The sequence below is a fragment of the Anguilla rostrata genome, unplaced genomic scaffold, assembly GCF_018555375.3.
Source record: "Anguilla rostrata isolate EN2019 unplaced genomic scaffold, ASM1855537v3 scaf0950, whole genome shotgun sequence".
NCBI lineage: Eukaryota > Metazoa > Chordata > Actinopteri > Anguilliformes > Anguillidae > Anguilla > Anguilla rostrata.
In genome coordinates, this window is record NW_026986314.1 from 55,001 (window position 1) to 71,790 (window position 16,790).

General features: G+C 44.8%; 1 long non-coding RNA gene across 1 annotated transcript; it reads right to left on the reverse strand.

The window, feature by feature from the left end:
- Window positions 1-4,091: 4,091 nt before the first annotated feature.
- Window positions 4,092-9,352, reverse strand: LOC135246856 (uncharacterized). Its single transcript, XR_010327986.1, has 5 exons — window positions 9,187-9,352; window positions 8,629-8,675; window positions 6,068-8,398; window positions 4,913-5,351; window positions 4,092-4,872 (listed from the first exon to the last, which is right to left on the reverse strand). It is a non-coding gene; the product is annotated as an uncharacterized LOC135246856 (long non-coding RNA).
- Between the last annotated feature and the right edge of the window lie 7,438 nt (window positions 9,353-16,790).

Consider the following 16,790-nt stretch of genomic DNA (forward strand, 5'->3'; position numbering starts at 1 on the left):
TTATACAACAGATCATTGCCAGAGAATTTAAATTTTTTTAAATTTATTTATAAAAATTTTATTGAGTGCCAACAGCTGCAGTTCATTTGTAATAAAAATGTTTTGTCAATGGATAATCAACTGAGTTACCAATTGGATTCACCCATAAACATTATTATAACTAATGATTTGTCAAAAAGGCCTTTAAAATACAGCCAGGTATAATGAAATAGAACGATTGACAGACATGCTATCAGTGAGCTTTAACCAAAAGAATATATATTTGGCCTGTATCTGTATGATTGTACATTATGTATCAGTGCCCATTATTTGATTGATGTTAAAATGGAGTTACACTTGTGGAGTCAGGTCAGGTTTCCTCTGCGAACCACTCCCTCATTGCCCATCTTCCGCCGTGGTCTGAAGACTCATCTCTTCAGACTATACCTGGACTAACTAACTATCACCACACTGCGGATCATTTCTATCACTTAAATTCCACTCTTTCATGCTACACATGTACCTCCTGTGCCACTCATGTTACATGTATCTCCATTCAGCACTTATTGTGCCTTGTGTCATTTTCTTGATGTTGTAGCTTGTAGTGCCTCCTGGTTTGACAGCATAGGTTAGGTCAGAGTAATGTTCACTGTGTGAACTGGACTTAATGTGTTCATGGCTATGAGTAACTGTACAAAGTATGGTATCTTATCGGACCTGTGTTTTATAGTTGTTTCAATGACCTTTGGTATGCACTTATTGTGTGCCGATTTGGATAAAATTGTCTGCCAGATAAATGTAATGTAATGCAATGTCTCAGTGATCAGATTCAATGAAAAAAATACAAAGGAAAAGTAATTTATGATTCCATGGCCCTTAAATCTTAATAATAATAAATGTGATATGGAGGTATGATGACTGTGCAGTGTAAAAGATTTTTTACAGTTTACGGTGTAGAAGATGCATACTCCTACACGGACTATTGAATAATCAATTATATCTTGTATTTTGAATCTAATCTGAGAAATCTGATCTCAATGACAAATGTCATGGCCACTGTTACCACATACTCCTAATAAAGAAAGAATTACTAGTTATGTCTACAGATGTTAAAAACCAAGACTGAATCTATAATTTTACACAACATAGAAGGTCCCTTAAGAATAAAAAACATCAGTGTCCCTGTTCTTGCACACCAGTGAAAACATGCAACCATTTATAATGTCTGCAATAATGACAATTTGGCAATACTCGTAGTGCAACAGTAATACACAAACAGCCAACCTTCATACCGATGCCTGTGATGGTCTAATCTTATTACAAGACTAGCTCTCAGAACTCTGCAAAATGATTATTATTGCTAAATGTACTTGTTACACAGATTCTGTTATTTGTCTTTATCACAGGCCAAACAAAATTATGGTTCAAGCCAGGAAGTGCCCAACAGGCAACAACTCAGGGTGAAACTGAACTTCCACTACCATCTAGTGGGTATTTAGAGGAACTGCAGTGTTATATTTCTTACAGACATTTCTACACCTCCACAGGTGTTCTCGTGTCCTAATAATTGCAGTAGATGTAGCAGTTAAGTAAAATATTTAACAAATATTTCAATGTTTGATCGATCAGAAAAACAGTTTTCATGTCTACATGAGTACACATAGTGAATCACTGCCCATTCTTTCACCGCTCCACCTCAGTTCCTGTAGATTCAGTGGGAAACCTGCAGTGATTAATGCACTTCAGACTGTTCTGCAGTGTACAGCTGCTTGGAGGCTTAAGGTAGTGAAGGGAAGTGTATGTTTCTGTATTTCTGTATGCACTCCTGGCCACTTCTGCCTAGGCCTGCGGCCTTGTCCCAGTCTATGGTAACATTCCCAGTTACCATGGTGATGAGAGAAGAGCGATGGAGAGCTACGGAGAGGATGGAATGCAGCTCAGGGTCGTCCCAAGTGCACTCCTGCACATGAGTCCTCTGTTAAGATAATATACTCCATACTGGTGCGTGGCATTAGCAAACTTCTGAGAATTCCTCTGCAAGCTGTATAGTGTGTATCTCCCTGGTGCCCCTTGTATTAAAGCCTGTTAAAGGAAACCTGTCTACCTCATGTACAGTGCCATGAAAAATATTTTCACCCTTCCTGATTTCCTATATTAATGCATAGTTTCAGATTTTTACAAAAAAGTTTCAGATCTTTAGAAAAAAGATTAGACAGAGGGAACTTCCAAGTTTTAGAAACTCCCAACTTCTGCCCTGAGTCTCACCCTCGGAGTTCAGTCCCTTGTAGTAGCGTCACAAGACCACCGGATGGCGGAATGCATCCACTTTGTGTTTCCAGTATTCCAATACAGCCCACAGGTCTGAAAGTAAAAATAAATACTCTGATATTTTCGACCGTTTCAAGCACCTGCCACGGCACATAATGGTTTTATTGAAATCCATTTAGCATGAGGTTGGGGGTGTAATTTTTTTTTAAAAATGCACGGTCGATGCACTGAAGATGCTCATTTTTATTGTACACACAGAGCATGTACACAGCGCATCAATACACACATACGCACACACGTGCACAACATGCACACACATGCACACAAACACACACACAAACACACACCCACACACATACACACCATGTTCTCCTGTTGTAGATAGATGGTTTGATACTGTGGTTTGTGTCTTTGGAGGCCCTATTAGACTGAAGGCTTTTCTTTCTTGGGAGGCAACGCTCCTTCGGTGTGTGTAGCAGGATGCTGGCCATGTTCTACCAGATCATTGTGGCCGGTGTCCTGTTCTACACCTGTGTGTGCTGGGCTGAGAGCCTCTACTCCAGGGACACAAAGAGGCTCAAACTGATCCAGAAGACCAGCTGCCACCCTCTGTTGCTGTTTTGGGTGCAGTGGGCGGTTGCCGACTCCCCCCCCCCCTTCTCTGCTTCCTCGGCCAGCCCTCTAGCTGCCCTCCTTAGCCTTGCCCCTGCCATGCCCATGTTCTCCAGAAGGTGGAGCACTGACTGAACCCCCAGCGTCCCACCTGGATATACTGTCACTCTCTAACCGGCCTCCTTACACTCCTTACACTCTCACACTCCGCTGCCAGGTCGGAGTACTTCAGCCTCTTCCGCTCATAGGCTGCTTCTGCCCCCTCCTCCCATGGGAGGGTGAGCTCCATAAGGAGCACCACCTTCACCTGAGTAAACCACGTCTCCATATAAGGAGCACCACCTTCGCCCGAGTGGACCACGTCTCCATATAAGGAGCACCACCTTCGCCCAAGTAGACCACGTCTCCATATAAGGAGCACCACCTTCGCCCGAGTAGACCACGTCCCCAAATAAGGAGCACCACCTTCGCCCGAGTGGACCACGTCTCCATGTAAGGAAGCTGTGCTGATCTCATTTGGGTAACAGAGCTGTGGATTTAGATCTACACACATGCTTGTGATTGCGATTATTGCACTATTACAGACTGTGAACCTGTGTAATCAGCGCGTTATTCGACTCAGCCTCAGCCACGACCCGTCCATCAGTACCAACTGCATTGGGCTGCTCCATGTTGTCAGACACTCCTGAATGTAGTGCTGTAAAATAGCCTTTTATGTTGGGATTACCAGTAATGCTGCAGTGCTACTCTCCTGGGCAATGTTGCTGGAAGTGACGAGACAGGACTGCAAACATCTTGACTTCACTTCACAATCTGCATGTCTAGGAATAAGCATTGGAACACTGTACTAATACAAGACGACTGTATTGTGAAAACTGAGAGTGATTTAGAGTTGTGGACTTTGTGGGTAGGTACTGCAATTAGTGTCTTAGGGTAAGAATTTTGCCAGTCAGTTTGGCAAATTGAGTTTTCCATATTGAGCCAAAGCAATCATAACATACTGTAATGCATTTGTATGCATGTGTGACTGCAGATATTAGAAATGCATCTGAAAAAATGAGAAAAAATGTACGGTCTCAGGAACGTCTCAGAGACTGTATGTCATGCAAACCACACTTCTTCCCTGATTTTGGCTTAGTTGTGTATTGAGTTGTGGTTACACTACAAGCATTCCTCAGACATTACACAACTTTTCTTATAACAAATTTATAACAAACTACTCTAGATGAATGTCCTTGCTTCAACTGCAGATTTTAGCCCCATGCTGATTCACTCATATTGAGCCCAAACATAAACCCATACAGAATATGTAATAAGTACCAGTGTCACAGCAGTTCAATACATCACACAATAATAAATCACAACAGCAAAACATTTGATATATTTATAATTCAGGTTTAATCACTGCATATTATTGTCTGAAAACACAGAAAATTAAAGCAAAAACAAAAACAAAAAAAAAACAATCATATCAGAATAAATAAGGAAACTCAATCCATCATTGTTTACAGTAATGAAAAAAAAATAAGTACACTGCAGTTATCATTCTGCATTCTCCCTATCAGCTGCATTTGCCCATAGAAGTTTGCACATTGGAACTCCTGTGAAAATGAATGAAAGCAACTGTAAAAACTAGTAAAATGCACATTTAAGTGGAGGAGTTTGCCACTGGCTTCTTTTATACAAAGATGCAGATACAGGAGACAGAATTATTATTTCAAAAACATTTTACTCTGCCATCTTTTGGCATTATTAGTCTCAATTTTATATTAATGTTTTAATAATCAAAAGTACATAAACACATTTTTTCAAAATGTAAAAAAATAAAATCATATTTAAATAGCGAGTGCTTAACCTGAACCTGCTAAAAGATCATACTCTCATGTACAGGGTTTAAGCTGTACTGAGGCTAATATTGGGCACAGCTGAAATTGCACTGGTAAGGCATTGGTCAAGGAAGGTTGCAAGTGTGTCGATGTGTGTGCCTGTGTGTGATTGGGTGAGAGTGTGTTTCTGTGTGGGTGCATTTGTGAATGTGTGTGTGCATGCGTACGTGTGTGTGTGCATGCGTACGTTTGTGGGAGTGACTGTTGATGTGAACATGTGTGTGAGTGCGTGAGTATGCGTGTGTGTGTGAGTGCGTGAGTATGCGTGTGTGAATGGGTAAGAGATTGTGTGTGTGTGCATGCATGTATGTGTGTGTGCATGTGTGAGAGTATGATTGAGTGCATGAGTATGTGTGCACACAGGTGCGTATGTGTATGGGTAAGAGAAAGTGTGTGTGCGTGCGTTTGTGTGAATGTGTGTGAGACTGTGTATTTGAGTGTGTGCGCGTGCAAGAGAATGAGTGTATGTATGTGTATGTGTGTGTGCGTGAGAGTGCCTTTGTGAATGTGTGTGTGTTTATACGTGTGTGTGTGTGTTTGTATGTATGGGTATGAGAATGTATGCATGTGTGTGCATGTGTGAGTGCATGAGTATGTGTGTGTGTGCTGTGAACTCTTTCAGCCAACAGGGGTTGAGTGACGGAAGAACCAGCACGGTGAGACAGAGGTAGTGTTTAACAAAAAAGGTCTTTAATAATTGTAATGAGTGGGGGTAGGGGGAGCCAAAAACAACTAAAAAGTCTTCCCGGTTGGGGTATCAGTGCTCCGCTCCAGGTCTTCACACCCTCTTCTGGAGAGAAACGAAAAAAGAAGTGGGTTAAGGGGGGGACAGGGCGTGGTCAGCCCGATCCGGGTCCGGTTCCGGTTCCTTGCTCCGGCTGCCGGCTGGTGATCCTCCGTTTCAAGCGAGTTGGCCCACGGCCGCTTACAGTCTCTTCCTGGGGTAGAGTCGTCCGGCGTAGCTGCGACAGAAGCCCCAGCAACTCTCTCTTCCTTGGGTTGTGCTGGTCTATATAAGCCTGCCTGCTCGTTAGTACAAGCAGCTTCAGGTGGGCGCCGGCAGCCAATCCGGCAAGCAGCTTCAGGTGTGTGGCAGAGTGGAAAATTCCACCTACCTTCCCTCTGCTGCAGCCCTGTCCATGGTGCTGCCGGTTGTCGCCTCAGTTTGGTCTGCCGGGGGCTGTCCAGGGTCCTGAACGTCTCTAGGCAGGGGTTTGCTAGGTACCGCCCACTCACCACTTTTCCCAGCGGCCGCCGGTGTCGATGGGCTCGGCCGTCCTGGTGGTCTCGTGGGGAGCACCGATAAGGGATCGGGGCGCCACAGTGCGTATAGGTAATAGAATGTGTGTGTATACATGTGTGTGCGTGCGTATAGGAATGAGAATGTGTGTGTGTTGACACATGTTTGTGTTTGTGCGTGAGTGCATGAGTGTGTGTGTGTGTGCGCATGCGTTTGCTAATGTGTGTGTCTGTATACTGTATGTAAGTGTGTGAGTGAGAGAAAGAGTGTGTGTGTGCATACGGGTATGAGCGTGTGTATTTGGGTTTGTGAGGGTCTAGGTGTATATGAATGTTTGTGTTTATATATGTGTGTGAGTGTGTGATTGAGTGTATGTGTATATGAGTGTGTGTACATATATGTGTGTGTGTGTGTGTGTGCATGCGTTCGAGTGTGTATGCACACATGTGTGAGTGTATGCATGTGTGTGCATGTTTGTGTGTGCGCGCATGTGTGTGTGTCTCTACTCCAGTTAGCAGAGGGACACTGAGGAGTGTGTGTGTTGACACGTGTTTGTGTCTCTGCACGCATGTATGTGTGTGTGCGTGAGTGCATGAGTTTGTGTGTGTGTGCGTGCGTTTGTGTGAATGTGTGTGGATGTGAGTGTGTGTGTGAGAGAGAGAGGGTGTGTGTGTGAGTGACTGAGTATGATAGAGAGAGAGTGTGTGTGTGCATACGGTTATGAGCGTGCGTACATATGCATGCATGTGTGTGTGTGCGCGTGAGAGTGCACTGGTGAATGTGTGTGTTTGTGTGTGCGAGAGATTGTATGTGTCCGTGTGTAGGTGTGTGTGTGCATGTGTGTGATTGGGTGTGTGAGTGTGTGTGTGTAAGCGTGTGAGTGTGTGTGCACGAGTGTGTGCGTGCGTAGGTGTGTGAGTGCGTGTGCATGAGTGTACATCAGCGTGTGTATTTGTGAGTGCGCATTCATGAGTGTGAGAGAGAAAAGGTGTGTGTGAGAGTATGTGTGTGTGTGTCTATATGTATCTGAGTGTGTATGTGTGAGTGTGTGTGTATGTGTATATGAGTGTGTGTGTTGTGTGTGTGTGAGTGGGTATATGAATGCGGTGTGTGTGTGTGTACGTGAATGTGTGTGTGTGTTTGTGCGTGCGTGCATGCGAGTGTGTCTGCGCACATGTATGTGTATATGCGTGTGTGTGCATGTGCATGTTTGTGTGTGCATGTTTGTGTGTGCGCGCACGTGCGTGTGTGTGTGTCTCTACTCCAGTTGGCAGAGGGACACTGAGGATCTCCACACATAAAATCCAGCACAGGGGGGTGTGTGTTGAGTGAAGTGTGTGTGCGCGCATGAGAGTGCACTGGTGAATGTGTGTGTTTGTGTGTGCGAGAGATTGTGTGTTCGTGTGTAGGTGTGTGTGTGCATGTGTGTGATTGGGGGTGTGAGTGGGTGTGAGAGAGTGTGCATGTGTGTGTGAGAGTGTGAGTGTGTGTGCACGAGTGTGTGTGTGCGTAGGTGTGTAAGTGCGTGTGCATGAGTGTGCGTATGAGAGAGAAAGGGTGTGTGTGAGAGTATGTAGGTGTGGGTGTGTGTGTCTATGTGTATCTCAGTGTGTGTGTGTGAGTTTGTGTGTATGTGTATATGAGTGTGTGTGGTGTGTGTGTGTGTACGTGAGTGTGTGTGTGTGGCATGCATGCATGCGAGTGTGTATGCGCACGTGTGTGTGTGTGCAGGTGGGTGAGTGTGTGCATGTTTGTGTGTGCGTGCGTGTGTGAATGTGTATATGAGTGTGTGTGTGTCTCTCTACTCCAGCTGGCAGAGGGACACTGAGGATCTCCACACATAAAATCCAGCACAGAGGGGTGTGTGTTGAGTGAAGTGTGTGTGGAATTTGTGCAGGAGGGTCAGTGTGTCAGAGTCAGAGACGCTGTAGAAGGACAGAGTGGTCCACACACACTGCTACCCTGTACACACACACTCCTCTACCATCATCATCATCACACACTCCTGTTCTGCGGTAGGGGGAGGTGAGGGCAGGTATGTCTGTTTGGTTCACATTGTGCCTGACAGAGTAACTGAGTTTACCAGAGTCACTGAGTTTAATGCACTCCAGACTCCAGGAGTTTTTATTCCATCCAAACCTACAGTCAGAACCCTCTCCTTTCCTGCTGATTCCTTTATCTGTCACTGCTATATAAACCCCTCCCCACCCCTCAGACACACTGAACTCAGCCTCCCAGTAACAGCGCTCACACACACTCTCTCTGCACACAACCTGGAGCAGAGACTCAAATCTCTCTGGATGATCAGGATATGGCTCCCTTCTCCCCTGTGTGTGTGTCACCTTTCTGTTCCCCTCAGACAGAGACAGCCATCTGTGCGCTGTGTTTGGATCCAGTGTGAGCTGACAGCGGTCTGCACACCAGAGACATTAATGAGATTAATTATCATTATTAATATTCACCTCATTATGTGTGTGTGAGAGAGAGAGCTGTGATAGTACCTCTGTGTGTGTGTTTGTGTACATGTGTGCTTCTGTTTGTGTGTTTATGTGTGTGAGAGAGAAGTCTCTCTCACACACACACACACACACACACAGCAGAGTGTGTATCTATGGAAAGTGTTCTGTGTCGATACACACTCACATTTCCTGGGTCTTGGTTTGGTCCTGGTCTCTCCTCCATGGTCCACACTGTAAGAACAGCAGAACAGAATTCTGAATTTTAACCATCCTTTATTTCCACTCTCAACACACCAATGACATCACATAAATAAAAACAAAGACACAATAAAACACAACATCAAGATCATATGAAAAACACACAAATCCGTCACAAAGGAAACTTATTCCCTTCCCTCACCCTATTCCATGTGCAAAAATAGCTCCCCTCCCTCCACTGAACATAAAACACCCTTATAACACACACACTCTGAAACACACTCAGGTTCTCCATTGCTTTGTAATACTGAAACTCCACCATCACTGTGTCCCTGATCAAACCCCTAACTACAACAACCACATCTTATTTACTGCAGTGATCCCCTGCAGCACCCTCCACAGGAGATCCCCAACCCTCTTGAGTAACGCTGGTTTTGTGTGTGTGTGTGTGTGTGTGTGTGAGGCACAGTGTGGAAACTCTACTTAAAGCAGTGTGAGTGTGTGTGTGTGTGTGAGGTGCAGTGTGGAAACTCTCTGTACTTACAGCAGTGTGAGTGTGTCCAGTTTAGCAGCAGACAGCGCTCTCACTCCAGAGTCTCCTGGGTGATTGTAGCTGAGGTCCAACTCTCTCAGGTGTGAGGGGTTTGAACACAGAGCTGAAGCCAGAGAATCACAGCCTCTCTGTGTGATTCTACAGCCTGACAGCCTGCAGAGAGAAGGACACACACACCTTACACACATTAATATAAACTAAAAGGGCTGTGTGTATCAAACACATAGCAGTGTGTTACACACCTTACAGCACGTTAATATAAACTAACAGGCCTGTGTGTGTTAGACACATAGCAGTGTGTTACTCACCTTACACACATTAATATAAACTAACAGGGCTCTGTGTGTCAAACACAAAGCAGTGTGTTACACACCATACACACATTAATATAAACTAACAGGGCTGTGTGTGTCAAACACAAAGCAGTGTGTTACACACTTTACACACATTAATATAAACTAACAGGTGTGACGACTGTCTCTAATATTGTTTTATTTTTATTGTAGTAACAGGAGTCGGCCAGTGTGTGCGGTGCACCCCTTTCTAATTGAGAGCACCCGGGGGTAAACCCTATAATAAGGAAGCCCCCAGTGCTTTCTGGGCCGATTTTCTCTCTTTCTTTCTCACTCTGTTCCAGGTAATCCTGCACCAGGTCGGGCGGTTGGACGGCCTGCGGGTTTTTCCCTTCACCCTCTTTTATTCACAGGTTTTGCGTTGTACATTCACATCCCATATTTGCACACGCGCATCCACACACATTTAATACAAATACCCTACATTTCACTCATACATGTATCATTGTTTTCGTCTTAATAAATAATTCCTTTGTTTAAAAGTATACCTTGTTGTGTTGTCTCCCTTTTTGTCACGACTATAGTCGTAACAAAATGGTGGCAGCGGAGGGATAGACTTCACGGTTTATCCTTTGTGTCGGCGACTGATAATTTAGCGGATTGAGTTCCGTAGTTGCGTTGCGAGCTGGAGTGGGTTTATTGCCTGTTGCATGGCCTTCACTCTGCTGTAACGTTTGGGAGACACGCAAGGTTTTGTTTTTTTTTCTCTCTGGAGGAGAAGGAAGTGTAACCCTCCGGGAATTTCTGTCCACTGGGTTCTGCAGCTGTTCTGTCTTGCTACTGTATACCTGGTGAGTAGTACCTTCTAATGTTCGGGGCTGGTGATTAATTGAGCGTTGTTCCAGTCAGTGAAGTTGGACAGTGGTAACTGGGACGGGGGACGCGTTCGTTGTTGCTCTGAATGGGGCATATAATGGTCCCTCTATCCCTCAATTGTTGGGGATTTTGCATGTGGGGTAATTTGAAATTCTGCAATTTCCCTTGCGTTTAAAGATCCCTGTATTAGCACCACTGTTAGACGGAGCAGGTTTAGAGGGTTAGGTATTGTGTGGGACAAAGCGCTCAGCCAAGTTTTTGGCTAAATCGCCGGTTCTGGCTTTTGTTGGTATTTTGTCCAGAGTAAAATTACTGGTGGCGTTGGTGTAGTATTGTGTATACGCTTGGTTCTTGTTCCGCTGTTGAGCATTTTGTAAACGGACGGTCAGCTGAACTTGACCGATATATATTTTTTCTTTCTTCCACAAATGCGTGGCCTCATAGAGGGCGCACGGGGTGCACAGAACGCGCTGTGTGGTACTTTCTTACCTTAAATTAAGTCCATTGTCTGCATCGACACCGCGTGGTACGGGCCGAGTGGAGATTGTGTGGTATTTATGCATACTAGGCGTCAAGGTTTTGTTGAGCTAAATAAAGATCCGAAAATAAACAAATTTCTACTCCGCCCGTCATTGAGTAGTTTTCGGCTCCTTCAAAAAGCGGAACTGTTACTACTCGCGCAGTCTTGGGGCGTTCCTCAAGAACTAGCTAGTTCTAGTCATAGTATTGTCTTTTTGAAAGATTTATTACATCAGCTCTCCGTGGAGCGAGGCCTCTTAAATACCAGTATGTCAGACCCTCAAGATGCAGGTGAGGGTACTCTGAGATTGAGGTTGGCGGAAATAGAGCTCAAAAAATTAGAAATGACAAATGAGCTTGAGTTGGCCAAAATAAGGCTTGAAGAGCAAAAACATCGGGACTTGGTAAAGTTCTGCGAGTCCCAACTGCAGCTGGTCAGTGAGGGTAAGGCCGAAAGTTCCATTTTAACAGGGGGGGAAGAATCAATGTTTTATCCTGGCAGCCAGAGACCAGAAAGACAAAAAATCAGTGATGAGCTGAGGTTAATGCCAAAATTTGATGAGAAGGACCCAGACACATTTTTTGTCCTTTTTGAACGACTTTCCCAATCTCGAGCATGGTCTGAAGACAATCGGGTGCTTTTGCTACAGGCGGTGTTGACTGGAAAAGTGCAGGAAGCTTATGCTTCACTTGCATGGGACCATTCTTTAACATATGCCAAGGTGAAATCTGCTGTACTAAAGGCGTATGAATTGGTACCTGAAGCTTATCGACAGCGTTTCTGAAATTGGAAAAAGGGAGATAAGCAGTCTCATGTTGATTTTATTCGAGAGTTACACATACCTTTTACAAGGTGGGTGAGTGCTTCGAATGTGGGCACGTTTGAAAAACTGTGTGATTTAATTGAGTTGGAACAATTCAAGACTTCTGTTTCAGACGCTGTTGCTACGTATATCACCGAGTGAAAAGTAAGTACCGCTTCCGAAGCTGATATATTGGCAGATGAATTCGTTTTGATTCATAAAGGGATGGCAACTTCGAATCGTTTCCGTGGTGATTTGCCTCGTAACTATTTTTCTCCGCACTCTCCACTTAAACCAACTGGTGTGGAGGGTCACCCACCCGTTAGGGGGAGAGATGTTCCTGGCACAGATGGTAAATTTTACATAACTAGAGTTTGTTATGTGTGCCATGACAGGGGACATTTTAAAGGTGAATGTCCTGGAAACAGGTTTCCAACTAAGGCCTCACCAAAACCCTTTTCTTCCGGCCCCTCTAGCTCGAAACCCGTTGCGTTGGTTTCGGTTACGCATTCGCCCCTTAATTCTTCGGGTTCAGCTTCACCTCCGGACTCTAAGTGGATATTGCAGGAAGCTAAAACATCTGAAATTAACCCTAGTTACTCTCCGTTCATTTCTGATGGTTCAGTAGCTCTCTTGAGGGATGACAATGAAGTCCCTGTAAGGATACTGAGAGACACAGGTGCGTCTCAGTCTCTGATACTGGCTGATGTGTTACCATTTTCCCCCAAGTCCTTCAGTGGAGATAGTGTAGTTATTCGTGGTGTTGCTGGTCATGTGGTTGTACCTAGGCATCACCTTGTTCTCCACTCTGACTTTGTCAGTGGGGAAGTGGTGCTTGCAGTTTGCCCTGAATTTCCGATGGGTGACATAACCTTAATTCTGGGGAATGATCTTGCGGGACCACATGTCACTGGAATGTCGCCGCCTTTTTTGGTATCCTCCAGTCCGTCAGGGGAATCGGACGACGCGGGGGCGGGTTTTCCTGATGTTTTTACTGCTTGTGCTGTAACCCGCTCTATGGCGCGCAATAATATTCCCTCTGAGTCGGGTCCACGTGCACGGAAAAATAGTTCTCAGTATGATTTGGGTGATACATTTTTTGTAAAAATTGACTCTGATTCGATGGCTTCATCTGTACGTATGCCTGAATTTGCTGATTCTAAGAGCAACACTGGTCTCTCTTTGCGTCCTTTAACGAATGTCTCTCGTGGTGAGTTGATCGAGGAGCAAAGAGCGGATGATACCCTGATGAAATAGTTTCAGTATTCACGTCCTAGTGTTGGTTTTGGTGATCTTAAGTTGGATGTAATACCCCCTGATACTGCTGACAAATCAGGGAAGCCAAAGTCGTATTATTTTACTCAGGAAGGCTTATTACAGCGCAGGTGGACATGGGTAAAAGAGTCATTCGTAGGTGAGGCTACGCAGGTGGTCATCCCCGCTAAATATAGGGAAGCTGTAATTAGACTTTCCCATAACGAAACTGCTGGGCATTTGGGAATAAGAAAGACTTATGACCGGATTTTGCGTAGGTTTTTCTGGCCGGGTGTAAAAAAAGATGTGGCCAAATATATTAAATCCTGTCATACGTGTCAAATTACCAGTAAACCGAGTCAGAGAGTACCTGCTGCTCCTCTTTGTCCAATACCGGCGTTGGAAACTCCGTTTACCCATCTGATTGTAGACTGCGTTGGACCTCTTCCGGTCTCACGTAGTGGGCATCCTTATTTGTTAACCATCATGTGTCAATCTACCCGTTACCCTGAAGCTTATCCGTTGCGTTCAATAACCACAAAGTCTGTTTTGAAGGACACATTTTATGAGTATTTTCGGCATTCCGAAAGTTCTTCAAACAGACCAAGGATCAAACTTCTGTTCCAAACAGTTTGCTAGAATGTTAAAACAGTTAAAAGTTCAGCACAATAAATCTAGTGCCTACCACCCCCAAAGCCAGGCAAAATTTGCGGGTCCGTATGAGGTTGAAACGGTTATTTCAGACCGAAATTATTTGATTCGAACTCCCGATCGACGAAAAAAGGCACAAGTCTGTCACATTAATTTGCTGAAGGCGTATAACACAACCAACTCTGTTGAAGAAGTGACAACCCCTGTTGCTTCTGGTCCTGTTAATATGGCCATGGTGTTTCCCGTTAAAGCTGTAGGCTTCAATGTGGGCTGTGATTCAGGTTCAGTGCCTAGCACGGACGTGTCTAATGCTGTGATTAGTCCAGTCTCCTGTGGGGGCGAGGAGGATATCACAATGAGAGCTGAATGCATGTTTCAGGGCAGACTGGAAAACACAGCATTTCTGAAAACATTAGAGTCCCGGTTCGACCATTTGTCTGCGGAACAACGTGCATGATATTGATGTGGGCGCTGCAGCTCCCATCAAACAGCGCTTTTATCGTGTGTCCATGACCAAACGAAAACATCTGGAGGCAGAAATAAAATATATGTTGGACAACGGTATTGCTGAACCAACATCGTCGGCGTGGGCTTCGCTTTGTCTGTTGGTGAATAAGCCTGGTGGGTCTTTTCGGTTTTGTACCGATTATCGGAAAGTAAATGCTGTGACAAAAGCCGACTGTTTTCCCTTGCCACGAATGGAGGACTGTGTCGATCAAGTCGGGCAAGCGGCATTTGTGAGCAAACTTGATTTGTTGAAGGGTTATTACCAGGTGCCCTTAACTCAGCGTGCCCGTGAAGTATCAGCATTCGTAACTCATTCCGGACTATATGCTTACTCCGTTATGAGTTTTGGGTTAAAACCGCCGGCCACTTTCCAGCGCCTTATGAATAAGATATTGGATGGTCTTGATGGTTGCGCAGCTTACCTCGACGACGTGGTGGTGTTTAGCGACACTTGGCCTGAACATGTACACCGTCTCGGTGCCCTGCTCGACCGTTTTTCCAATGCTGCGTTGACTGTAAATCTAGCCAAGTGCGCGTTTGCCCAGGCTACAGTCACTTATTTAGGTAAAGTGGTAGGACAGGGAAAGGTTTGCCCTGTTAGGGCCAAAGTTTTAGCCATTGATAATTATCCACCTCCAAAGTCCAAAAAAGATTTGATGCGGTTTTTGGGTATGATTGGCTATTACCGCGGATTTTGTAAAAAATTTTCCACAGTCGTAGCGCCTTTAACAAACTTGTTAAGCGGTAAAGTCTCTTCTGTGTGGACCAAGACTTGTCAGGAGGCTTTTGAAGCGGCCAAGTCCTTACTGTGTCATGCACCAATTCTTTCTGCTCCGCGATACGATAAGCCATTCATATTGTACGTGGATGCTAGCCAGGTGGGCGCAGGAGCTGTCCTTATGCAGTCAGGCGAGCAGGGTATAAATCACCCGTTAGGGTTTTTCTCACGCAAGTTTAATAAACATCAGTTAAACTATTCCGTGATTGAGCAGGAAGCTCTTGCTCTTATCTGGGCGTTACAACATTTCAAAGTTTATCTGGATTCTACCTCTAATCCCCTTACAGTTTATACTGACCATAACCCTTTAACTTTTCTGCATACGATGCAGAATTCAAACCAACGGCTCATGCGCTGGTGTCTTTTCTTGCAGGGCCACTCCCTGCAGATTCTACATGTTAAAGGGCGGGAAAATGTTCTCGCGGACGCCCTCTCCCGAGCCCCTTCATAGATACTCAATTGTTTAACAGTGAAAAGTATTGGTAATGGTTTGAAATAATTTTTTGGGTCGCATGGTAACGCCCCTTCTAACGGTGGGGGTGTGACGACTGTCTCTAATATTGTTTTATTCTTATTGTAGTTTGTATCGTCCAGGGACTTCTGCAGGGTGGGCTTTAGGGTCCAGCATTCACATCCATATAGAAGAATGGACTCAATAGTTGCAGAGAAGAAGCTGAGCTTGATATGTCTGGGGAGGTTGGATTTCCACACACTGGCCATGCCGTTCGGAGCTTACCATGCGGGCGCCTTCCTCACTTTAAGGTCTTGCTCTGACGAGTTTACCCATGAGCCCAGGTATTTGAAGTCACTGACTTCTTTCAGACCAGTGCCTCCGGTTTTCATTAGAGGTGGATGGTCTGGGAGGATGTTATAGGTGATGTCTTCAGTTTTCTTGGCATTTAGCCTAAGACCAACCTTGGCACACTCTGTGTCCACTCTGGTCAAGAGCTCCTGTGCCTGCTCCACTCGGTCAGATAGCAGGCTGAAGTCATCTGCATAGTCTAGGTCTGTTAGCACTACAGCAGGGAGTCGTCTAGACCTCCTAGGTGTAATATTACAACCAAGTTCCTGCTCCCATCCACTGATGGCCTGCCTAAGTGCATAGTCCAGGACTATAATGAAGAGAAAGGGGGCGAGGGTGTCCCCTTACAACACCCCCGCCAGGATGTCAAAGTCCTCGCTGGTACCGTCTGGGGTCACCACCTTGGATCTTGTACCTGTGTACATGGTCCCTATGGCCCGGAGTAAGTTGGGAAGGACACCGTAAGACAGTTTGCAATTAGATGAGCCCGAACGCCGTGTGCATGCGCACGCTAATTTCCCCTCATCCCTAGCACTTGGCCTGTGAGGACGTCCTATTCCTATTCATGCAAAAGAAGATGAAAACACATTATTATACTAATGAAAACACAAAGTTCAAGTATCCCTATGATTCTAAAGACCTGCCTTATATTAACCCCGTACCGATTTTCAAAATGAAATACACATGCATGATATATATATATATATATATATACTTTTTTTTTTCATTTAAAAATAAAAGTGTCACTTTGATGCACTCTCGTGGTAATCCGCCGATTAACTTCGCCGCAGTTCTAGTGTTAAATAGGCTATTGGTGTCCGGGACACCGTGAGCCCGGCGGCTGAACCCATGAGATGTAGACTATTTGAAAGGTGAACAGACAGTTAATGACCCAAACGCAAATATTCATGTAGGCTTTCATAGATTGAAAACCGCATTGAAATTACGTAAAAGAAAACTGGCAATAGAAAAGCTGTTCAAAAGCATCATCTTCCCTTAAAACGCTATTTGTCTATTTAAATTTGAGTATTTAAATAAAGTGCACACTCCTGGGCAAAAAAAAAGAAAAAAAAGGGGCCAAGCCCAAAATGACAAAATATTAAGCTTTAAAG